This window comes from Mauremys reevesii, linkage group 2, assembly GCF_016161935.1.
Source record: "Mauremys reevesii isolate NIE-2019 linkage group 2, ASM1616193v1, whole genome shotgun sequence".
NCBI lineage: Eukaryota > Metazoa > Chordata > Testudines > Geoemydidae > Mauremys > Mauremys reevesii.
In genome coordinates, this window is record NC_052624.1 from 104,644,472 (window position 1) to 104,670,355 (window position 25,884).

The following is a 25,884-nucleotide window of genomic DNA, read 5'->3' on the forward strand; positions in this document are numbered from 1 at the left end:
TGAGCTGTGCAGAGCCACCTGCACACCCCCTGCACCAAAAAAGAGCTGCCCCAGGTAAGTGCTCTGCACCTCCTGCCTGCCCCAGCCCTGAGCCTCCTCCCACACCCTAACTCCCAGACCCCACATCCCTACCCTGAGTGCCCTCCCACACCCTAACTCCCTCCCAGACACTGCACCCCCAGCCCTAGGCCCCAGGGGTAAGCCGGGGCACCTCCCCAACACAGTACAGTACTGTACAGTATATAATGCCTTTTGTCTGCCCCCAAAAAATCTCCTTGGAACCTAACCCCCGCATTTACATTAAATCTTATGGGGAAATTGTATTTGTTTAACATCATTTCATTTAAAGTTATGTTTTTCAGGAACATAACTACAATGTTAAGTGAGGAGTTACTGTACTTAAAAATACAAAAAAAAAAACCCACCCACACTTCTAATTTGGTTTTAAGAAAACATTATTGACTGCAGTCTGAGAATGGAGAGTTATTGTTAGAGGATACATGGTTTGTCATTTGTACTTTCAGCAGCTGTATAACTGAAAACCCGTAATTGAATGACCTTAAGTAAGTAAGTCACAATTGTATTTTAAATAACTTAGATTATTTGATTAATTGTGATATGGAAAGAACTTGGCATATCTTCCATAATAAATGGAAGCACACCTTGACCTCACTTCTATCAGTATGTCCTGCATTGTCTGGTAATACTTGCTTACATTATAGCTATGAGTAACTCTTGTACATGTCTTCATATGGGAGTTTAAAAACTCCTGTGGGCTACTGAGACATGAACTGAAAGCCTGCTCTCTATTGGATTTCCTGGTATACCTGAAGTATCACTCACATTATACCTATGTAAGCATATGTGTTATCTGCATGAACAAAATGAAAGCAATTTACTTCCTTCTCTCATTGGGGAATACAGAGTGATAAGATAATGAAGGAGTGAGAGCAGAGGAATAAGGATAATGGACTTTAAAAAAGCAGACTTTAACAAACTCAGAAAACTGCTCGATATGGCCCCATGGGAAGAAAATCTATGGGAAAAGGGAGTTCAGGAGAGTTCACATTATCCATGTTGTCAAAATGCTTTGGCTCTAAACCACTAAAATTGGGAGCCCCATTTTTAAAACGCTCAAATCTTTTACTCGTGCTATTAATAACAGAATCTAAGGACACTAAGTAGGATTCAACTATGAATTTCTCCCGGGCATCAAATATTCCTCCTTCATCCTCTGCAATTTCCTCATGGAATCTTTTTCTCTTACATCTTCTGTGCTGCTTATATTCCATAGTAATATCACATTTTCGAGCCAACTTGGTTGCTTCATTCTCAATCTGTTTGAATTCAGATTCAAACTCACTTTGAATGTTTTTCATATCATTTTCTGAATCTGAATCAAATGAGAAGCCGTTACCAGATCTAGACTGCTTTTCTGTAAATATGTGGATAAATGGAAAGTCTTCTCTAGCACTCTACTGCAGAATATAAGAAGAACTAAGAATTTGTGAAACCTGCATACAAATCCCTGCCCCTGATTCTAGGAGCCTCAGAAAGAGAATTGCCCAGTCCTGCCCGCTGGGCAGTTTCCCTCATTGCATGATAACGAGAATGAAATCTTTGTTGCTTTTCCTTTCTCTGTTCTTCCCCATCCCCTGTAAGTGCACTATAGGAATTAGGGACATACACAGAGATATTCGGTCGCTAATTTTTTCATCGCTTTGTCTCCCTTTCCCCATATGCCTTCTCTCGGGTGCAGCTGGGAAGGCAATATGCAATGTTAGAGACAGCAGAAGAAGGAGAAGCCAGGAGGCTGTCTCTCTTGAGAGAAGGCCTGGGGGAGGGGCATTCGGATGCAGCATGTTAATGAGACCCTTGCAAACACAAGGGAAAGAAGCAGGGATGGGACTGTGTCTGGGCAGAGGACAAGCGGGTCAGTCTCCCCTGTGGGATTGGGTAGCAGGGCCCAGGGAAATGAAAATCTCTTAACCACACAGAATTGTTAACTGCTCCCAAATCCTTTTGTGCCATGGCTGCAAGTTTTGAAGAGCTTAAGCTGTGAGATGCATGAACTTCCTCAATAAATCTCTCTTGTGCGGTGCCTCAAGCAGGTTTGCATTGTATTACCCAGATGAAAAGGCCAGCAGAGAAAGCTTTCAACTTTCCCAGCTCTTTCAGCAGTGTTTGGGGCCTTTAAGTCACTCGGGATGCATCTTCCAAATAAAATGCATTAATAATACAGCTCAGGCAAGCGGAGTGCTCCACCTCTGCGGGCTGGGTGCCGTGCAGGCTGCCCGGGCCATCTGACAGTACTTCACACTGAAGGCTGGCTTTTATGTGCTTGTGTTTTGCTTTTGGAAAGAGGCCCAGACTTCCTCCCATCTCGAACTCCCAAGCCATCTAGCCCCCCTTGCTCCCTGACTACCCCAGCCCCCCTCCACACCCCTACCCATAGAAAGTCCCCCCCCCGAACCATCCAACCCTCCCCCTGCTCCCTGACTGCCCCCCAGGCCTCCCCTTACCTTACCTCCATGCAGCTCAAGCCAAAGTTAAACATGCTGCTGAGGCAGCGGAGGGAGGGGGAGAGGGGTGAGGGGATCTGGCTGCTAGAGGCCCAATGGGAGCGGTTCAATCAGGCCCACATGACCAATTGGCAGTGCTGCACTCTGCATGGAGGGGAGGGGGGGGGGGAAATCCCAGACTTTACGGATGGATGGCATTGGTAACCCTACTAAGGTGCCACTTTTGGACAATGTGCTCAGTGGGGGAGCAGCTGCTCCCCGCCCCCAGCTATGTTCTTGGTGCACACCGGTCTAAAAACTTATTTTTGCATGCATATTACTCTTTATGTGATTCATCTGAAATCTGTGCATGCAACTGTGATAGCTGCACGCATTAAATGGAGTTGCAAAAATATGCATGGACCTAAGGACCTAAGTTTTCCTTTTCCCCCCCACCACACTGTTGTAAAAGGAACACTGTAGCAAAGAAGAAAATCCACAAGAGCAAAAAAGTGGCACCATTTCTTTTTATCTTGCCGATATTTTATTATTTTTCAGATGGGGCTGTAACTAGTTTGCAGTTTAGAGAAAGTATTTTAAAATGTACGGTAAACTGAAAAACAAATAATAAAGATCAATTGGTTTTTCAGTTGCTCAAAGCTACAATTAACTTTCAAAACATAATCAACCTCTATTCAGTGCTACAAAATCAATAGTCTGCTGTTGTCTGTGTACATGAAAGCTGAGAATTCACTCGTCTACCACCTCCATGTACACATGTGCACACACCTTTGAATAATTAACACTGAATATTTTAGTCTACAACACAACTGATAATAATATGATGTTTTAGTCTTCATTAATGCCAGCTCCTGGCACTGGAAGGAAAAAAAAAAGCCGGACTTCCGTTATTATGTTTTAATTAGTACTTTCTTTGTGCTTCATACATACACTGTGTTGAGCTCAACACCAGGTTAAAAAATTACCCTTCTGAAAAAATATATATATTATTGTTTCAGTGTCCTTTGGTATATATTTAGGTATAGAAGAAGTGTCCTTTCAAATCTGGGCTACAGTTGGCTTGAAATTCCACGAAACAAATGTCACAGATGCATCAATATATAGTGTGTTTGGTTTAATTATTTTGGGTCAGCTGGGGTTAGAAATTGATCCTAGACTTGAGTTTAGGATTTTTGTTCATACCTATCCCAGTGGGATTCACAACGCTGACCTAGGCACCTTACTGTCACTTTAGGCACCTAAGTTCAGCATTTAGGCACCCCTGGTGTTCACAAAATCCCCCCTCAGCTGATGCCATTGAAGTCCCCATGTTGTCTACATTTCTACAGCTGATCATGCATACAGTTACCAAAGTTATCTATCTCATACCTAACCCCAGTGAGATTCACAAACTGTGTTCTCCTACCTATCTTGTTATGAGCTCTGAGCAAATCTAAACATACAGAATAGGGCCAGAGGAATTGCTGCTCCCTGCCTAGTGGTCATCATGCTCACCCACACCATGGGAAGAGCTGGATTGGAGATACACCTATCTCATAAAACTGGAAGGGACCCCAAAAGGTCATCAAGTCCAGCCCCCTGCCTTCACTAGCAGGACCAAGTACTGATTTTTGCCCCAGATCCTTACGTGGCCCCCTTCAAAGATTGAACTCACAACTCTGGGTTTAGCAGGCCAATGCTCAAGCCACTGAGCTATCCCTCCCCCTGCTCCTTGCTTTGGCTCAGTGAATCATACTTGGGTTTCCTACCTCCCAGAAGCGTACGCCAACCATCGGGCTATTACAGGATGAGGCTTTCTCATTGTATCCTGATAAAATCGTTCCCCTTTGTATAGATAATGGATAAGGCTATGAGTATGTCGTGGAGGTTGTGAACCTCTGTGACATTGCGGCCCCTCAGCAGCCCAGCTGCCGCAGCAGGGTAGGGGGACTGTCCTGCAGCAACCCAGCCGTGGCGGCAGTGGGGGACTCCTTACAGCTCCCCAGCCACCATGGGTGGTGGGGGGGATACCCACCCAGCTTCCAGGCATTGGGAAGGAGCAAGGGGCTGCAGCTCCCTGCCACTGCATACAGCAGGGGCAGGGTGCTGGATCCTCCTCCCTTCCCATTTTGTCAAGGATGTTTTTAGTAAAAGTCAGGGACAGGTCACGGCTTCCGTGAATTTTTGTCCATTGCCCATGACCTGTCCATGAGACAATCGTAGCCTTAATAATGGAACATTCATTAGACCAGCTAGCATCAGAATGACACCATATCTCATTACTTAGCTACTCATGCAGGATGTTTGCAACCCAAGTTCAAATCCCTGTGCCATGATAGGCAGAGAGGGGAAATGAACCCACATCGAACTGCTGGGCTAAAGGTTATAATCAGCCCACTTTCTCCTTGTTTTTTTTTTCTTGAAAAAGGGGTAGCTTGGGTGCCTAACTCCAGGAGAAGGTTCATGACTGTGATTCCTGAGTGGAGATAGGCACCTAACTTCCTTTGAGGGGAGGGGCTTAGATCACACTCCTCTTCTCGTCATTTCCTATTGGTCTGCTTCAGCAGCTGCCTGCTCCACGTGCTGATTTTTGTCAATCCTGTTTTTAGGCACCTAACTATCCCCATGTGTTGTAAAGGTAGCCTGGGCACCTAACTCACGGTTGTGAATTCCACAGGGTGGCTAGGGCACCTAAAAGTTGTGCACTGCAACACTGAAGTCCCCCTTGTGAATCTCACCCCTTGTCAACTCAGTAATGAGGAGTAAGAGGAGCATATGGCATGCATGTGGTAACTTTGTTTCACACTCTTGGGGTATGTCTACACTACCAGAGTAGTTCGATTCTACTTAAATCAAATTTGTGGAACCGATATTACAAAGTCGAACGTGTGTATCCACACTAAGGACAGTAATTCGACTTTGTGAGTCCACACTAACGGGGCAAGCGTCGACATTGGAAGCGGTGCACTGTGGGCAGCTATCCCACAGTTCCGGCAGTCCCCGCTGCCCATTGGAATTCTGGGTTGAGCCCCCAATGCCTGCTGGGGGAAAAATGTGTCGAGGGTGGTTTTGGGTAACTGTTGTCATTCAACCGTCACTCCTGCCCTCCCTCCCTGAAAGCGCTGGCGGGAAATCTGTTCGCGCACTTTTCTGGTGAGTGACAGCGCGGACGCCACAGCACTGCGAGCATGGAGCCCGCTGTGATCATTGCTGCACTTACGGCCATTGTCAACTCCTCGCACCTTATCGTCCACCTTTTTCACAGTCAGATGCTGAGAAATCGGGCGAGGAGGCTACAGCAGCGTGGTGAGGACATGAAGTCTGAGAGTGGCACAGACCTCTCACAAAGCACGGGACCCCGCGCCGTGGACATCATGGTGGCAATGGGTCATGTTCATGCTGTGGAACGGCGATTCTGGGACCAGGAAACAAGCACGGACTGGTGGGACCGCATAGTGCTGCAGGTCTGGGATGAATCACAGTGGCTGCGAAACTTTAGGATGCGTAAGGGAACTTTCCTTGAACTGTGTGAGTTGCTGTCCCCTGCCCTGAAGCGCAAGGACACTCGGATGCGAGCAGCCCTGACTGTGCAGAAGCGAGTGGCCATAGCCCTCTGGAAACTTGCCACGCCAGACAGCTACCGGTCAGTAGCGAACCACTTTGGCATGGGCAAATCTACCGGGGGGGGCTGTGTGCAAGTAGCCAGCAATCAATTGAGCTACTGCTCTCTCAAAGGTAGTGACCCTGGGAAATGTTCATGTCATCGGCTAGATAGACGATGGATTCCCAACCAAACTGTGGCTATGTGGTAGATGGAACTCATCCCCTCCCACCAGACGGACCACCAGGCCAGCCATATTAACCGACGAAAAGGCTTACTTTTTTGCTTGGTGCTGCACTGACTGGTGACATATTACTACATTCAACGTTGGATGGCGGGATGGCGCATGACGCGACGTGTTTTCAGGAACTGTGTGTTGTCTGTTTGTAGACCTGGTATTTTCCTGGACTTTTTCCCAACCAAAAAATAATAAAATAACTGTTGGGGATGATAGATCCTCTCCTCAGCCAGGACCCAGCCCCCATGCCCCCCCCTATGAAGACCTACAGGCGCCATGGACGTGACAACAAACTCTTCAAACTACCGGCTTCAACGCAGCAAATGGTGGTGGGTGGTGGTGGGGCGTCTCAAGGGAGATGAGAGGATGAAGAACTGACTACTCTCCTTCTCCGCTCAGCAGAGCAATATCCCCATTTTTTGTGTGCCTTGCTTGCTGTGTGTCTGCAAGAGCTGTGGAAGGCAGGATGGGAGGGATGGGAGGTTTGGGAGGCTTGTGATGCCATGCAGGCAGACACAGCCAGACAGAGCCGATTAGAGAGAGACAGCAGAGCCCAGCAGCAGGCGGGAGGAGGAGCAGGCTGAGCTGTGAGCTAGGTCTGAGTGAGAAAAGTGTGACTGTAAGTTTGTTTATTTACAGAGAAGCTTTACCACCTGCCCTCCCTTTATCTCCTCAGTTTTTGTGCTCCCCTTCCAAGTTACCCTTCCCCGTTCCCCCTTCCCCACCACCAAACTAACAAAAAAAAATAAAATTTTTTTAATATTATTTTTAAATTTTTTTTTTTATTGAGTTTTATTTGGGGTGGGTTGGTAGTGGGGTAATAGTGTAGTGTGTGTGTAGAGGTGTCAGTGTAGTCAGGCTCCCAGTCCTGGACTCCTAGGCTTGGTTTCCTCCTGGGCCTGCCAGCCTGCCTGCCTGTTGTGTGGGTGTGTGCCCTGGGATTTTGGGTGGGGCTGGGTGGGGCTGTGGGGGACTTTGTGGCTGGGCGGCGGGATGGGATCCACTGGCTCCTGCTCCCCGCTCCCACACCCGATAATCCACACCACTGCCTAACCGCCTCCCCCCATAACCACCCCCCCACCTGACCAAACCTCCTAGTGACCTGACTGTGTGACCCTGCTGCACTGTGTGTGTGACTGTGTGTTGTGTGGTGCTGTCCTGCTGTGCCCCCCTCCTAAACCTGTACTCCTCCTAAGGTCCTTGTCCCAACCAAAACACAACCCCCCTCTCTTAAAACTCAGAAAAAGAGCAATAAAAAACAAAAATTAACAGAAATAAAGTTTTATTATCAGCTAGACAGTTGGGGATGAAACTGGGATGAGGGGGGGGGCTTGGGTGAGAGGAAAATGAAAAAGAGGTTGTTGTTGAGGAGGCTCCTGCTTGTTCTTGTGCCTTGAGCAGGGGTGAGTGGCGGTTCTCAGTTTTGGCCTGGGGCTTTGGGACTGGACTTTGGGGGGGGGGGGGGACTTTGGGAGGGGGTTAGCTGTGGATAGACGGCAGGGGGCTCTGTGCCCCTCCGCTCCCCCCCAGCGTGTCCGCTTGCTCCTCATGCTCCCGCACCTCGCTTGTCGTCCTGCGTCTCCTTGTTCCACCTCCTGTTCGCTCTCCTGTTCCTGCCTCCTGCTGTGTCTGCCTCCGGCCTGCCAGCTCATGGTGCTGGGTCTCCCTCCATGCCACTGCTCCACTGCTCTCTCTGCGCAGCCAGCAGCAGCCGCTGTGTCTCTTCTCCCCGCCTCCTTGCCGCTTTTTTCGCTGCCCTCTGGATGCCGTGGAGAGTCGGGAAGGGATGCCGGGAGGGGATGATGAGTGTGAAAGAGTGAAAGACAATTTAAAGAGAGTAAATCTCAGTCACAATGAACATAGTCTAATCTGTCTCTGTCTGTCTCACCACACATGCAGACTATGCATCAAGCCTACTCAGCGGACAAGTCTTACAGCCTTCGCCTTCTTGCGTGGTGACTTTCAGAGCCTCAGACAGGGAGACATGACAGGACAGCTGAATTCAGACAAGCAGGGCAGGTGGCCAAGCAGTTTCCTGCTTGGAACTTTAAAACTAGCGGTATAGCAGTGCTCACGTCCCTGGAATGCTCCTCGAACTCTGCCCCTGTCCCTGCCCCGTCCCCCGAAAGCCCTGGAAAGATCCCTGTCCCCTGGCCCTGTGTCTGTCCCCTGAAAGATATGTACTGCCTGTTTCGCCTCCCCTAAAGGAACAGCCAAAAGCCGTCCACTCAGTCCCAATAATAACAAGCAGGTCCAAGCATGCCTTTCCTACACTGATGAGGATCAGTGACACAGATAAAGACCGCATGCAGCGTGAAAGCCAGCAAAAAACAGGGCCCTATGCCGCCATTCTCGTTGAGGCAATGATACCCGAGTACCTGATGATAGCCTGGCGTGGAAAAGTGTGCTACCACAGAGGACACAATAAGGCCACTCTCCCCAGGAACCTCATGCAGAGGCTTTCCAATTACCTCCAGGAGAGCTTCGTGGAGATCTCCCATGAGGATTTCTGTTCTATCCCCATATATATTGACCTTCTTTTCCCATTGTTAATATTCCTGTTCTGTTAAAAATAAATGTTAACATGTTTAAAGCACTTACCGACTGATCCTTCCCCTGATTCAGGGTCCGGGTTAACGGCTGGGGAGGGTTGGTAGGGGATCTCCGTGAGGGTGATGAGGACATCCTGCCTGTCGGGGAAATCAGCGTTGTAAGCGCTGTCGACTGCCTCATCCTCCTCATCTCCTTCCTCATCTGCCCCGTCCACGAACATCTCCGAGGCACCGGCCGTCGACACTATCCCATCCTCAGAGTCCACGGTCAGTGGTGGGGTAGTGGTGGCAGCCGCACCTAGAATGGAATGCAGTGCCTCGTAGAAACGGCATGTCTGGGGCTGGGATCCGGAGCATCCATTTGCCGCTTTGGTCTTCTGGTAGCCTTGTCTCAGGTCCTTGATTTTCACGCGGCACTGCGTTGCATCCCGGCTGTATCCTCTCTCTCTCATGGCTTTGGAGATCTTCTCGTAGATCTTCGTGTTCCGCTTGTTGGAGCGCAGCTCCGAAAGCACAGACTCCACACAGCGATCAGATCCAAGACTTCCCGATCAGTCCATGCTGGGGCCCTCTTTCTATTCTGAGATTGCATGGACACCTCTGCTGGAGAGCTCTGCATTGTTGCCGGTGCTGCTGAGCTCGCCACGATGTCCAAACAGGAAATGAGATTCAAACTGGCCAGACAGAAAAATTTTTTCCCGGGGCTTTTCCTGTGTGGCTGGTCAGAGCATCCGAGCTCGGACTGCTGTCCAGAGCGTCAACAGAGTGGTGCACTGTGGGATAGCTCCCGGAGCTATTAGCGTCAAATTCCATCCACACCTACCCTAATTCGACATGGCCATGTCGAATTTAGCGCTACTCCCCTCGTCGGGGAGGAGTACAGAAATCGAACTAAAGAGACCTGTATGTCGAACTAAATAGCTTCGTTGTGTGGACGGGTGCAGGGTTAATTCGATTTAACGCTGCTAAATTCGACATAACCTCCTAGTGTAGACCAGGCCTTGGCCGGCATCTCAAGAAACCCTGAAATTTTTCCATACAATGACCAATCAGTCAGTGGAATTCATTGCCATAAAATCTCATTTAGCCCACAAGTACAGCAGGGTTTTAAGACTACTTGGCATTTAGATACAAATCAATAATATCCAGAGTCATTTTAGGGGAAAAAAAACAAGTGTTTGGAAGGGACATGAATCCTGTGGCTTCAGGGTATAAGCCTCTAACTTATGTGGGTTAGAAACAAGTTTTCCCTATAGGCCTGTTGTGCCATAACTATCTAGTGCTGGGTTTGTTGCAACTGAATCTGAACCAGAGAGCATATTGGACTTAATGGACCACTGGTCTGATGTGGTATGAGAGATCCTATCTCTGCATGTTGATTTTCCTTAGCTCATTTGTTCTTGTTCTGGAGGAAAGGTGGTTTTGTCTTTTCCTATTTTTGTTAAATATACAAAAAAGCATCACTACCAGGGGGGAAATACTACAAGTTTGGGTAGCTCTCATCCAGTAAGAATGTGGTTAATGTTAGGCTTCATTTCTACATTCACAATGTTTCATTTGAATGATTAAATGAATCCTAAACGTTCAGTCTAACGGGCTGCATAAATTCTGGAGCAAGTAGTAAACTGTGTCTCAGTTTCCCAATCAGTAAAAGAAAAATAAGGAATGCTTGACTTGCCCCATGTGAGAGTTGTGAGGTTTAATTCATTAATAGCAACAAAGAATCCTGTGGCACCTTATAGACTAACAGACGTTTTGCAGCATGAGCTTTCGTGGGTGAATACCCACTTCTTCGGATGCAAGTGGTGGAAATTTCCAGGGGCAGGTTTATATATGCAAGCAAGAAGCAAGCTAGAGATAATTCATTAATGTTCATAAAGCTCTTTGAGATTCTCCAATGCAAGGTGCCAGAAAAGTGCAAAGGCTTGTTATAGTTATTTTTTTTTCTGCCTTTTAAAAATGTATCTTTCCAGAATGTATCCTCTTTAAACTTCCTCCTCTTTCTGTCTCTTCCTAAATTCTCCTGGCAACTTTAGCTAACCGTTTCAAACTTATTGTTAGGTCCTGTGATGAATCCCCTTTGCATATCCCCTTTTGAGGTCCATCTTCCTCTCGCCATAAGTTCTTCATTAGAGCAGGCTCTTAGGCAAAGAGGCTCAGGACGGCAGTATTATAGCCTAATCATGCAACCCATAGACACTCCAGTGCCATTGACTGTAATAGGACATTTGCCTAGCATAACACTGTAGGATTGGGCCCATGGAAGGAAACAGAAGATAAACTGAATAGGATGTTTTTAGGGTTATGATTTATTTGATGGAGTAGCTGTCAGCTGGAAGAAATATCCTTTAGAAAAGTGGCTGAACCTTTATTTTTTTCATAGAAAATGTTGTCACTGTCTTGCGTTTGTGCTTACTTGGAACACTCTTTGGATGCTTGTTTATTTTTCCAGCAGATTTGCCACTGATAATGTCATTAAACTTTTGCAAATTAGCTCAAATGCACAGGAACAATATATTAGTTGATTGACACAAGCTGAGTTTGTGCAGTCATGAGCATGTAGTTGTATTGTTAATAGCAGTGTTCCATGCTGCAGGCAGCACTGTCACAAAATAGTTCATAGAGTACTTGGGTTTTCCAATAGTCTGATGAGCTATTCATTAGAGAAGCAGCTTTACCAAAATCCATTCTGCATCTTTCATTGAAGATCAGAAGTCGAAATCAATGTTAAGGGGTCTATTCCATTGCCTGACACTGAGTATGGAGCATTAATAGGAATTGTTCACATCAAACTTGATTACATTTGATCTCCACTAGCTATCGCTCAGTTCACTAGCTATCGCTCAGTTTGATCTCCACTAGCTACTCGCTCTGCCGTGGTTTTCTAGTGGGTCAGGTCATGTTAAGCGCAATGCAACTGTTATCTGTAAGCACTTTTGTAAGGGTTCCCTTAGGATTGTGTAGCCTACTGATAGATTGTCAGACTCTAAGAAGCTCTAATTTTATTCCAAGAGGAACCTCTTGGATGTTCTGCAGCTTTCTTCAGTTAACTGTAAATGGTGGGTCTCTAGGATTGCTCAGTAGAGCAAGTTTAAAAAAGGGAATGGGCTTTCAGAAAGAAGATCCAGCAAAGTGTACTGAGTCTTGCCTTCAAATAGTAAACTGCTCTTTTTCATCCACTGAGTCAGTAGTATTAGATACCCCTATTATTGCAAGAGACTAGAGGAAAATCAAGTAGCACTACTACCAGAGACTTCAGTAGACTTGCTGAGTACTTCAGGGTGGCCAAGGGAGCAGACAACTACTCGGTACATTTGCTAAATTTTGCCTTTTGACCATGAAATGTTTTAGTGTGACAGCCAAGCATTCTACTGTGATAAAATTGTGATACAAAAAATGTGCATGGACCTAAGGCCTCAATTTTCTTTGATGGGAATGTATTTTCTATATATTTACAAGAAAAATTAAGTTTTTTGGTAAGTGACACCCGCTGAAACATGTACATTTAGGAGCTCTCATGTCTACTGCAATCACCTATGTAAAGAAGCACGCTTACTCTTTTGGATCTTAGGGGATGGATCGTCAAGCTTAGTATCAAAGTAAAGACAAATGATGGGTGAATAATGCAAAATATTCCAAAAAATATTCACTCTATTTTGGAAATTAATTCACCTTGGTCACGTTCACCCCTCTTTTGCATTTGCTTTTTGCCAATATTAAAGTGATCAAGTTTTGCTGACAGGGAAGGTAATCTCAAAGTTACATGCACAGGTATTTATAGAAGCTGCTTTATAAATTTGTTCATGTGAGCATTCATGCCAGAAGAGCTTGTGTACTCATTCAGTCAAGGAACAGAAGCAATGCTGTGATTAATCTGACCAATCACAACTGATCACAATACCTCAAACAGGAAACATGTCACACTTATCAGACAACAGTTCACAATTCAGTCTATAGCGATTTTTTAAAAAAAATCTTCAAATAATAATTTCAGATCAAGAATAAAGGTGGGGAAATAGTCATCTTAAAATATTTTGAGAGCAGTAAAAGAGGCTAAAATGTTTCTGATAAATTAGTTACAAATGAGTCACAGTTGTAATATGCATGATACTAATCTTAGCACCAGTGTAGTGTGTTTCATATTCAGAACACTTTACAAACATTACCTAGTGAACCCCCACAAAACTGTGTCAAGTATAGTAAAAACATTTCACAGATGGGGAAACTGAGGCACATCAAACAGCTTGCCTAAGTTGCCAGGGAAAGTCAGTTTCAAAGCCACAGAGTGGAAGCTCCTTAGGTGGAAGAAGCTGTAGGAACAGTCCTCTAAGGGGCTCTGTGGGCTTCACCCTGCAAGGTGCTCAGCATCCTTTTCTCACACTGAAGTCAAAAAGGTCTCTTGGATCCAAGTTCACTAAGAAATACACAGGAGGGGAACAGCTCTTTGCAAGATCAGACTATGTCAGTGCAAAGTATTACAATGACTCAGTTCTGTCACTCTATATTTAGTGCTTCACATAGTTGAACATAAGAAAGAGAAACTTAAATATGTAGAGAATATTGGACTAATGTATAGAAAATTACTAATTAAATAATGTCAAGAATATTTGGCCAATTTGCTGAATGTGCTCAAATATTCCCTACATTATTTCATAGATCTGTTGTGGCAATGGAATCTACATAAATAGCCGACCTGCTGTAACAAAGAAGAATATTTATATCAACATGGGAAGTTAGAGTCCAAGATCATTAAAAAGAACCCTAAGTCAGCTCTAGCTGTGAAGTGCAAAAGTGATGTAAAATATTCTTATAACCACAACAGAGCTAATTCCTCCTTTCCTTTCTAAAAAAATTAATTTAGCTCTATTCAAGAAAAGCACAATAGAACATTTAAGGGGGGGAAGGAGAGAAAGAATGTAACATATGGAGTATAATAAAACAAGTAATCAAAGCAGAAGTGTTCAAAGACATTTTGTACCGTAGGTGAATCATTATATACAAAGTGGAGATGCGGCATTATAACAAAAAGGAATAATTGTATTTTTCTGCTCTCCTGGTTGTTTTTGTGGGGTTGCTTCAATTATACTCTGTGACAGGAAGACTCCCTCCAATGTGTTTGTTGTCTTAATAATTTATTACACTCAGGCTGAGAGCCTGAGAGGCATTCTGAAAAAAAAATGTTTACATTGAAATAAATACAATGAAATGTTCCTAGTGTGTGTATTAAACAGTTCCTGTTGATATTTTTTAAGGATAAAGCTGGCTTAAGCTTCAGAGAGAAACAGCAAAAAGAAAGACAGTAAGATGTAGAAGAGAAGAATGGTAGATATAGAGGGAAAGGTAAACAAAGAAGAAAAATCCACCTTACTAAAAACAGCACATCCTGCCATTCCCAGATAGGAGCTGCTGCTTCCAGAAGAGCTGATCCAAGCAACATGAAGTAGAGAGAATATTGTTATTTGAAACTGAATTGCCTGATGAAAGAGAGAAAAAAAATTAAAAGCAAACATTTTAATACAACAAAGATGGAGGAAAATGAAAGGTAAGGGATATATTTGTCCAAAATATTTCAGGTTTTGTTTTTAGTTGGCGAGACCAAGTCACACAAACTTAGGTTTGAAATTCAAATTTTCCAGCAAATTGAGCTTCTCTCCATGCCCTCTTTTTCTTGTATTTCTTCATTTATTTGGCTCAGTGTAGATTCTGGATGGTCTTTGCCAAAAGTCTTTCAGGATCCAAGGCATTGTCTCAAACTTTGTCTAAATTCTCCCTTTAGGGAGCCCACTGAAATTCCAGCCTGCATGTACCATTGTCTCCATATTTTCCTGTTTCACCCATGTTCTGGAAGCACTAGGGTGACCAGCTGTCCCAATTTTATAGGGGCGGTCCTGATATTTGGGGATTTTTCTTATGTGGTTGCCTGTTACCCTCCACAATCTGTCCCAATTTTTCACACTTGCTATCTGGTCAACCTAGGAAGGACCACAATTAGAATTCACTATGCCATTCAGCTTTTGTGCTTTCTGCCAATACTTTACTGATGCTGAAACCACAGCTGATCATGCTGACCAATAGTTTCTCCTTATTTTCTTGTATTCCGTCATCAGTCTGTCTGTCTAGCCATCTGTTGTCTCTTGTCATATACTTACATTTAAGTGCTTAGAAGCAGGGAGCCTCTTTTTTGTTCTGTGTTTGTACAGCACCTAGCACAATTAAGTGCTGAGTCGTGACTGGGGCTCCTCGGTGCCAACACAATGTAAATAATAATAAAATAAATCATGGTGACAATTCACATCAATTTGTGGCTTTAAAGTTTCAACCATAATGAATAGATCCTTTGGATGTCACAGCTCCTATAGCTCCATTTGATTACATTCTTCCTTACGTAAGGAGAGTAAGGAAAAGAGCTTAAAAATGTAGTGCATAGAGAAACTAACAAGACAAAATCTGCCTTTTAAAAGAATTGAGGGCGGGAATGGACACACACACACACACACCTCTTTTTTCTACTGTTTTTTTGGCACTCAAAGTTGTGAAAGCATGTACAGATTAAATCTGCAGTTGAAATCAAAGCCTTTTAATATTTATAGATCATTTGACTGCTGGAAAGAATGATGAGATGGTTTCAAATCACAGTACTAACAAGTATTAATCATATTTTGGAGCAATGTTCAGATCCGGGTACTCTGAGTCTTATGTGCACTCTACCATTATTAAGCTGCACTATCAAAACACTTCCAGTAGTTTTGATATCCTTTAAGTACATGTGACAAGCTGCTATAGTGTCTCTGTGCTGTCAGTGAAATTACCATGTGCAGTACCTGTAGGTGTTTCATAGCTATTTAACTAGAATGGTGAAACTATAATTACAGTGGATTTGCTCCACGGTGTGATCACAAGAGAACAGCTTTCATTTAAGTGAAAAATGAATATGAATCTTTAACATATATTTGAAGAGAGATGATCTACTTCTATCAAAATAAAACATTGTCAAATTTTGTGAAAGAATCTGATTCAAACAAGTGCTCGGCAAAAAGCAAATAGTGCACTGCACTTTCATCAGACTAATGAACACCAGTGATTTACTGTCTGACTTTTACTAAATATTATAGGCAAAATGTAACACATAGCGCAGCACTTCCTCTTTCCATGAGATCTCATTTTGATGTTTAGTTATGTAGAGAGAAATTGCGTGAAGGACAGCATAGTCTGAGTACTATATAGGCACTGTTGGCATTTCCGTAGTTAGGGCTCAGTTGAAATTTGCATTTATAAGAGAACTAAAATCCCTTTGTTTTACAGGTTGTAACAGGGCAGGCTTCACTCCGTCCTGAGATTCCACACAAACAGCCTGGGATGCTTTCTGTTGGTTAGCACCTCTGTGAGTTTTATTTGTGTCACCTTCGCCAAACCAACACTGTGATCCTAAGCAGCAACTCTACCTACGGTTTTCCCTAGTCTTCAAAGCTTTCTCCAGGAAAAGAAAGAGATCTCATGACCCTGAAATCTTATTTCCTCTAAATTCTTCTGGCCTCTTCTGTTTCACTTCCTTCCAGTTCTGTATAACTAGCCTCTCAGTTTATGAGATAAGTAGCTCCTTAGCTTGTCAGCGCCACCTCCTCCAGTCTGGGTAGTTAATTAAGTACTCCACTCCTCCATCAGGCCTTTTCTGGGGAAATTAATTAATGTTTAAGTGAGCAGAGAGCTGGGTCAGCTAGTGGTTTTCAGTGCTCTGTCACACTGCTACAATGAAGCTCTATGAAATCAATACATCTGAAAAACAGGCATTAGAGAACGCAAGTGACACCCTCTCCCCGCCCTGCCCAGTCTATGATAAGACTGAGGATGTGATGTAATTTGTGGCTTTCTTATGTGCTTGCATCTTCCTTTTCCTCTCTTCTCAATCTCTCCTCCTCCTCCTCCTTGGTGACTTCAGTTTCCATGTTGATGCCCCACTTGACTCATTATCAGCCTCATCTCCTCCTGTTAGTTTAAATTATGGATCAATTCTCCCTCTCAACAAAATAGCTGTTTTGTTGCTCTTATTAGGTTCTGCATATTCTGAACAAGCCATGCCAAGCACATAAATATATAATGTAGGCTGGATTCAATCCATATATGTTTGGCACTTCTGGCACAGACACTTATTTAGGCCAAGATTTTCCAAAACAGAAGCCAAGCTGTATCCTTCCACTGATTGCTTTAAACCCAATTCAACTTTAGTTCATAAAAGTGGCAAAGAGCCAACATTATTTAGACATGCAGCAGGGATAAAATTAGTATATGTATTTTGAGTTCTAACAATTGATCATGTCATTTTCATATATGCAAAGACGGCAGAAGGTGGAAAGTCCTGTGGCAATTGAGTTTCTCATTTCTCCAATATACAGTAACTCCTCTCTTAACGTTGTAGTTATGTTCCTGAAAAATGCGACTTTAAGCGAAACGATGTTAAGTGAATCCAATTTCCCCATAGGAATTAATGTAAATGGGGGAGGGGGTTAGGTTCCAGGGAATTATAGTGTGTGTGTGTGTGTGTGTGTGTGTATATATATATATATATATATATACACACACACACAGTATAAGTTTTAAACAAACAATTTAATATGCAAACCCGACTTACACAAATCCGCACTTATGGAAAAAAAGTTCCGTAAGCTAGAAATAGGATTTTTTATTATTTTTTTGCGTAATTGTTGGGTACACGTTTCCAACTTACGCAAAATTTGAGTTACGCAAGGCGTTGTGGAATGGAATGCTTGCGTAAGTCAGGGAGTGTCTATACTGTACACAGCAATGATGATTGTGAAGCTTGGTTGAAATGGTGAAGTCAGAGGGAATGTCTTACTGCTAAATGATGAACTAGAACTCGGCTGAGCCCTCAAGGGTTAATACACTGTTGTTAATGTAACCTCACACTCTACAAGGCAGCACAAATGGAGAAAGGGGAGACAGCATGGCAGACAGACAGAGACACACACCCTGTGTGTGAGAGAGAAAGATGCTCATTGTCCCTTTAAGTATGCTGACCGCACTCTAAGTACATTGCCTTTTTAAGTAGATCAGGAAGTTGAGACAGCAGCTGCTGCCAGCAAGCTCCCTCTATCCTGAGTCCTGTCCTGTTCCCCCCACCCCACACTCTATGGAGATGGGGTAAATGGGGGGGGGCAGGAGCAGAGGGAGGGGGACATCCTGATATTAGCCCCCCTTGTCCCTCCCTCGCACAGCAAGCAGGAGGCTCCTGGGAGCAGCTCCAAAGCAGAGGGCAAGAGCAGCACGTGGCAAGGGCGGGAGGGACAGCTGAACTGCTGGCACTTGGTAGCCTGCTGGGCGGCTGCCATACAGGGAACTTAGGGGAGCGGGGAGCTGATAGGGGGATTGCCAGCCCACCCTGATTTCAAGCCCCCACCAGCTAGCTCCAATGGACTGCTCTTCCTGCAAGCAGTGTACAAAGCAGGTGGCTGCCAAACAATGTTATAAGGGAGCACTGCACAACTTTAAACGAACATGTGCCCTAATTGATCAGCAACATTAACAGGGACGACTTTAAGTGAGGCGTTACTGTACAGTACTGTGACTCTCATTATTACTGTATCACATGCACAGAATTCCATGTTTCATTACACATAAAAAGATGATCAGATAAATGAAGTAGCAATAAGGAGTTCATAGATAAAAATGCTCTGCATGTGTGGTACTTTAACTACAGATATAATCAGGAGTACAGCCAACATTATTGTTCACTGTTTCGCCTCTGTGCAGCAGGCTAGTTCTCTTCAGAAAATTAAATGGCCTATTAATACATGACCTTATTCCTAAATTATTTCATAAGGGCTAAATGTCAGCAAATAAGCTGCAATTGTTGCCATGGTGAAAATCAGTTTTCTAAGCAACAGTTTTGCACAGAATGTGATTTTTCTAAAATATGTAAACAATTCTGAGTAATAACTATTCCTTAATGCTATTGAATAGCCATTGCTTATGACAGAGGAATGGGAAGGTCAGTGGCATGTGTTCTGTTTATAATAGAGGCATATTGCAATTAAATACAAACCACAGCAAAATGCCTATTGATATAATGAATCACTTTACTATTCAAAGTGTGTGTGTGTGTGTGTATAGAAAGACACACAGATACAAAACAGGTCTAACTAGAAAGTAGACCTTGACGACAACAAAATTAAATTGCAAATTGAGAATGGAAGTGTTCATAAAAAAAATAGAAGTATGGTACTTGCCATTAAACAGTCTAAATTTGCCAAAAATAATTGCATTTGAGACGCCACAGATTCCCATAATGCTTGGGATATATAATCAATTTAATATCTCAGATACTGATGGTAGTTGGTGGTAACTTGACTTCTTAATGCTGCATATAATGAAAGAAGGGTGAAGCCATATAAAAGGACATGGACTTTGTAAATCCTGGTCTGGTCAATATAGTAGACTTTGATATTTGATGTATGTTGGGAAGAGCACAGTCTCTTAAGAACACATACTGAGATAAATGTAAGGGGCAGTATGTAATATTCATAGACATTTAAAAGGTGAGAGAAATATAGTGTTGGGGTTTTTTTAAGTCATGTGTATACATTATATTTAAAGGTGTTGATCCTGTGTCTATAAGACTGAATTTCAGCATCATAGACTTTGTATTATTCTTACTGGCACAAGAAATGAGAAATTTCTCTCTTATTCACCTGGAAGATCTTCTGCCTCTGGACTAGAAAGAACCCAGTTGGAGCACTGGCTATCATTTTTTTAAGTCAGTGGGAACTGCCACTGGGCTAGAGAGAGAGAGAGAGAGAGAATGACTATAATCCAGTGGTGAGGGCACCAATGTGCAAGATGGGAGACCCTGTTCTAATCACTATTTAGCCTGGAACAATTTCAACCGAGGGAGCGCCTACCTCAGGATATCCCATAACCCAGAGGATAGGGCATTCTCATAAGCCACAATTTTGTACCTATTTTTTGCCCTACCAGTGGCTGCCAGAGTAAGTTAGAGCAGCCTTAAAATGCGGGTCCAAATCCACCCAGTCATTTCTGAACTACAATTTATATTTCCATTTCCGATTTTGATTTTTAAGGATTTGCATGAAGTTCCACATAGTCAACATTGGAGACTGAAGCCCTCTTACCACAGAGCAGGTACAGCACAGGCAGAAGCAAAGCATTTTTCCTTGTACTGCCCACAAGTAGTCTTCATCCTGAAGTAAATCAGCTACCTTTGAGGGTAAGAAGCCACTTTAATTTATTTGTCCATTCACTCCCTGGGTCTATCTAGTACTAATACGCTGGATTTTGTGGGAACGTATCTGCTAAACACTGAGCTAGAACACTAATCCATTCCACATAGGCATCTTCGAGAGCAGGGGCGGCTCTAAACTTTTCGCCGCCCCAAGCAGGGCGGCATGCCACAGGGGGCGCTTTGCCGGTTGCCGGGAGGGAGGCAGGCGGCTCCGGTGGACCTCCCACAGGCGTGCCTGTGGAGGGTCCACTGGTCCTGCGGCTTTGGAGGACCACCGGAGCCGCCTGATGCCCTCCCGGTGACCGGCAGAGTGACCCCCGTGGCATGCCGCCCCAGCACGCGCTTGGTGTGCTGGGGCCTGGAGCCGCCCCTGTTCAAGATGTTAACAACTATTGGTCATTCTTGAATTAAATACAGGTTTTCATTTGAAGGACTGAATACTTGGTCAAAGTACCAGGGCAGCTGAAACAAAGCTGTCAGTCAAAGTAGGAATTACACAAACAAACTGCTACTTCAGAAGTTCTTCCTGTGCACTTGAAGGAAGAGCCTTGAGGAACTCTTTTGTCCTATCTGGGCCTTTGCTGTCATCTGTTATCTTCAGAATGCCTTTGTTCTTAATTCAAGTGGCCAGGAGTGAACCTCTTATTTGATTTTAAAGCAAACAAAAGTATTTTCTCACACTTGTTGTTGACAGCACTATTTCTGGCTCAGTGCTTAAAAAGATTTTTCCATCAGCCTCTCTCAGCATGAGAGTCCTGTTAGCATGCTGGGGCTAACAAGAACAAGACAAGCAGGCTAAATCTTCTGACAAACCTAAGAAGGCAAAGGCTAAATTCAAGAGGTACTCAGCATATGTGGTCCTGCTACCTTCATCTCACATGCAGCAATACTTCAGCATTTGTGAGGGGTGAAGACATCAATTAATGAGCCCTGGCCTGCTGGAGAAGTCTAGTGCCCAGCTTCCTCCCAAAAAGTCCATCCCAGTAGCCCAGATTAAAAAATAGGCAACATATTTGCTAATCCCTATATTGGTGCAGTACAAAGGTCTCAGGAACCCTGCAGTCATCAAGATAACAGTAGAAAAGTGTTGTGTTCCCCATAATGTAATGCTGAGTTCAAATTTGCACTTAAAGCAGGGATTCAATTTCTTCATTTTGTATGAAAACTTCAATATATTCCCCCCAAATTTACAACATTTACTCTCTCAGTACAGAATAAATTTTCTGAGTATTTCTAAGTAAATCCAATAATTATGTCATACATTAAAATTAAGTGTAAACTGGGACTTTAATAAATTTAGAATCTATGGCAGTCTTTTTGCATAATCTTAACAGACTAACACAGGCACTTTGAAATTCCCACATTGTTAAAGTTAATTGAAATCTTGTACATTAGGCTACATATGAAGACAATTATTAATTTGAAGCTAAATTATTAATTACTATATCTAATTGTTATGATTAGATAGACTATAGACAGCTAAACAGCTCAGGGTTATTCTTTAGTGGGACTATTGTGACATCAGAGGTAACTCAACCACCTACCAGCTAATTTGCATGCAGAAATTCTATTGATTGTAATGTCTCAACCATATGAGTAAAACTGGACAGATATGTGAAGATTTATCATTGGTAGACTAGGAGCACACCTGCTCTTTATAGGTCTGTGGGCGCATACTAGCTTGGGTATCAGTGCTGAAAAGGCTCCCCCAGCTCTGCTTCCTCAACCCTACTACACATTGACACCACTCTGCTAGAGGAATGAGGCAGAATGGGAGAGTCCCTTCAAGCACTGAGTCATTGGGATTCTGGGACTCTGCTCTTCCTGCTCCTCTTTTGCATAGCACCAGTCTCAATAACAATCTATTAAACCAATTTCAATTTAAGGGCCACGTTCACTAATACAGTTAAGCCACTCTATAATGCAAAGCATGTGTAAAGCTACCTGATGTGCTCCTCCTGCTTTGTGCTGATTTGCCCTTAAAAGTTAAAATTAAAAAAGGTTATTTAAGGCTCCTGTTCATTAGACATTGCAAGATGACATTCTCTAGTGGTTTCTTGCTTAGTGTTTATGTATAAATTTTAAAAATTATTTTCAAAAACCAAAGAAATTCCCAGTTAAAAATGGTGTTAAGACTGAGTGTATGTCAGTGTAGCAGGGTGGACCCTGCGAGCTGCTGCTCTCAAGCTGAGCTGATTAGAGAAGTGGCTGCAGCTGGGGGCCATGCCCCAAACTGAGAAGCAGGGCCTTATAAAAGGCAGGGAAGCCAGGAGCCCAGACAGTCTCTCTCTGGTGATAGAGAGAGATGGGCCTGGCTGCTTGGTAGATGAGACAAGGTACCTAGGGTGAAGCAGGGCTGGGGAAAGGCTGAGGAGCTGGGGAGCTCCAGCCTAGAAAGGCCAACAGGTACTGGGGGTAGCAGAGGGCAGCCCAGGGGTAGGCCAAGGCAGCAGGTCCAAACCCCTTTGCCTGTGATGAGTAGGCTGATACTGCAGTCTGCCCCAGAGTGTGGGGCTAGACCATGACTGTCAGTGGCCACTACTGAGGCAAAGTGGGGATAGTAGGGTGGAGGGTTCCCAAGGAAGGGGAAGCCCACAGAGAGAAAGGGGTTGCTGCTAGGGGGCAGCGCCCCATGTAGAAGGGCACCGGGTCCAGGGAGGGACATGGGGGCCTACGAACAGGTGGATCACCGGCCTGCAGAGGGTGCTCCAGGGCTGGACTGAGCTAAATACGGAGAGCAACCAGCAGGAGGCGCCGCAGGGGTGAGTCGACCCGGTTACAGTCAGTAACCTAAAATACATTACAGGTGTTGACACCAGGGTGGAGAAGCAAAACCAGGTTTATTTGAGCCCAAATAAGGTGCCAGGGAGAAAAAGCATTCTCAAATCCTGCACACCTGCACGCAGGCGGGGTCCCAGCATTTATACCCCCTTGTTTGTGTAAGCCTTTTGTTTGGTTTTCCCCCTCACCCCTCCCTTCCCAACAGCAGTTACTTTAAACATTAAATTTCAGCGTGTTAGAAAAGTTCCCATTCGCATGCTTATTTCTGGCCTTCACAGCACAGACGCATGTAGACTTTTCTTCCCCCTCTCCCCCTCCTCCCCGCCACTCCTGCATCTGCAAGCTGAGACAGCTGACAGTTACACATTTTGCTTGCTGTCTCTTAGCATCTTAGGCTGGTTAAAGTTCACAGCATGTAAGAACTTTGGTTCACTTCAGGCCCAAAGTCACAACTTTGGTTTACTTAGGCCTAGTGACACCAACACAGGGATGTTGTAATTAGTCCAGAACCTACCATTATGGACCCAGGTAATTCAGAGTTATGGTTACTCTGAAAAAATATATTAAGATGATAAATGTAGTAAAACACGCAAACAACTGAAATCTTGCTCTGTACTCATGCCATGAACGGAAAAATAATGTATGGAGAAAAAAAATGTAATGTGTCTTTAAAAAGCAGTTTAATTCACTCCAGAACCATAAACACTGAAATGCCTTAATTATAATTGTATGGTTACTTCATGGCATCGCTCCAGGGCTGAGTTAAGCTTGTTGGTGCTTTAACTGAGCATTTTTTTACTTAAAATGTCTGGATTATAATTAAGTGTAATCTTAACTCTAAATTTCCTGGGGTTAATAAATCTCGATCTTGGAATATTTACAAACACCCTTGTAATGTATTTTACCTTGAGTTGCTGAAACATATTCTCAGCCTTCACTCCGTCTTAACATGGCTATTAATTTTTGTAGGAGTAAGAATATTCCCCAGAGATTCATGAATATTTATTGTCATAGCCAAAACAAGTTTAATTAATCACCACTCTCTATTGCAGTTTTGGAAGACCTTCATTAGCCATACACTCCCCTCCCCTCCCCGGTTGTGTAGCTCTCCACTGAATCAGGAACAATCTGACTACTTGTGGGAGTAAAGTGTGCAGGGGTTAGCCTCAAAAACAGCATTTATGAAAGACCTCACAAACAGTGAAAATAGTTGTTAATATATGATTGGCTCAGTAGACTGTGGGTATGTCTACACTGCAATTAAGAACCCAGCCAACTTAGGCTTTTTGGGCCTGGTCTGCAGGACTGTTTTAATGCTGTGTAGACTTCTGGGTTTGGGCTGGAGCCCAAGCTCTGGGACCCTCCTACCACAAAGGGTCCCAGAGCCCAAGCTCCAGCCCAAGCCTGGAAGTCTACACAGCAATGAAACAGCTCCACAATCTGAGTCAGATGGCACAGGCCAGCGACAGGTTTTCCTTGTCTGTATAGACATACCCAAAGGGTGGGAAAGAAAACAGACAGAGAAGTGAAGTGACTGGCCAGAGACCACAGAACAGGCCAGTGGTACAGCCAGGAGTAAAGCTCTGACTTACCGACTCCTAGTCCACTGTTCTAATCTTGTCATATTTAAGGCCTTGGTTTCGGAAAGCACCTGAGCACATACTGAAAGTTAAGCATGTGCCAAGTGCACTGCTGAATTGGAGACTAAATCAATAGCAACACTCAAATTGACTAGGTTGGAGGCAGGAGTTCAGCCAGTAGGGGCAGATACCAGAGCAGCTGCAGCAGGGACCTCCTGATGATATGGATCATATAATCTAAAGGTATGTCTACACTACGGGATTATTCCGATTTTACAGAAACCGTTTTTTTAAAACATTGTATAAAGTCGAGTGCACGCGGCCACACTAAGCACATTAATTCGGCGGTGTGCGTCCATGTACTGAGGCTAGCGTCGATTTCCGGAGCGTTGCACTGTGGGTAGTTATCCTGTAGCTATCCCATAGTTCCTGGAGTCTCCTCCGTCCATTGGAATTCTGGGTTGAGATCCCAATGAATGATGGTGCAAAAACAGTGTCGTGGGTGATTCTGGGTAAATGTCGTCACTCAATCCTTCTTCCGTGAAAGCAATGGCAGACAATTATTTCTCGCTCTTTTTCCTCTGGATTGCCCTGGCAGACGCCATAGCATGGCAACCATGGAGCCTGTTTTGCCTTTTGTCACTGTCATCATATGTGTACTGGATGCTGCTGACAGAGGCGGTACTGCAGTGCTACATAGCAGCATTCATTTGCCTTTGCAAGGTAGCAGAGATGGTTACCATCCCTATTGCACCGTCTGCCATTGTAAAATGGCAATGAGATGATGGTTATCAGTCATTTTGCACCGTTTGCAATTGGAAATTGGCAATGACAGTTATCAATCCTTTTGTACCGTCTGCTGCTGTCATGGGTGCTCCTGGCTGGCCTCACTGAGGTTGGCCGGGGGGGCTCATCGACAAAAATGGGAATGACTCCCAGGTCATTCCCTTCTTTATGTTTTGTCTAAAAATAGAGTCAGTCCTGCCTAGAATATGGGGCAAGCGTACTAGAGAACCAGAGAGCACAGCCGCTCCGTGTCAGAGCCCCAGAGATTCCGCAGAAATGATGAGCTGCACGCCATTCTAGGGGGTGCCCCTGTAACAACCAAACCCATTGCTTCCTTCCTCCCCGAACCCTCCTGGGATACCGTGGCAGTGTCCTCCCATTTGTGTGATGAAGTAATAAAGAATGCAGGAATAAGAAACACTGACTTTTTAGCGAGATAAAATGAGGGGGAGGCAGCCTCCAGCTGCTATGATAGTCCAGGTAGGACATTAAAGGGTGCGGGGGGAGAGGAGTGCAGCCTTCCGCTGCTATGATAGTCCAGGGAGTACAGAATCTTTTCTTTAGACATGAAAGGGTGGGCGGGGGCTGATG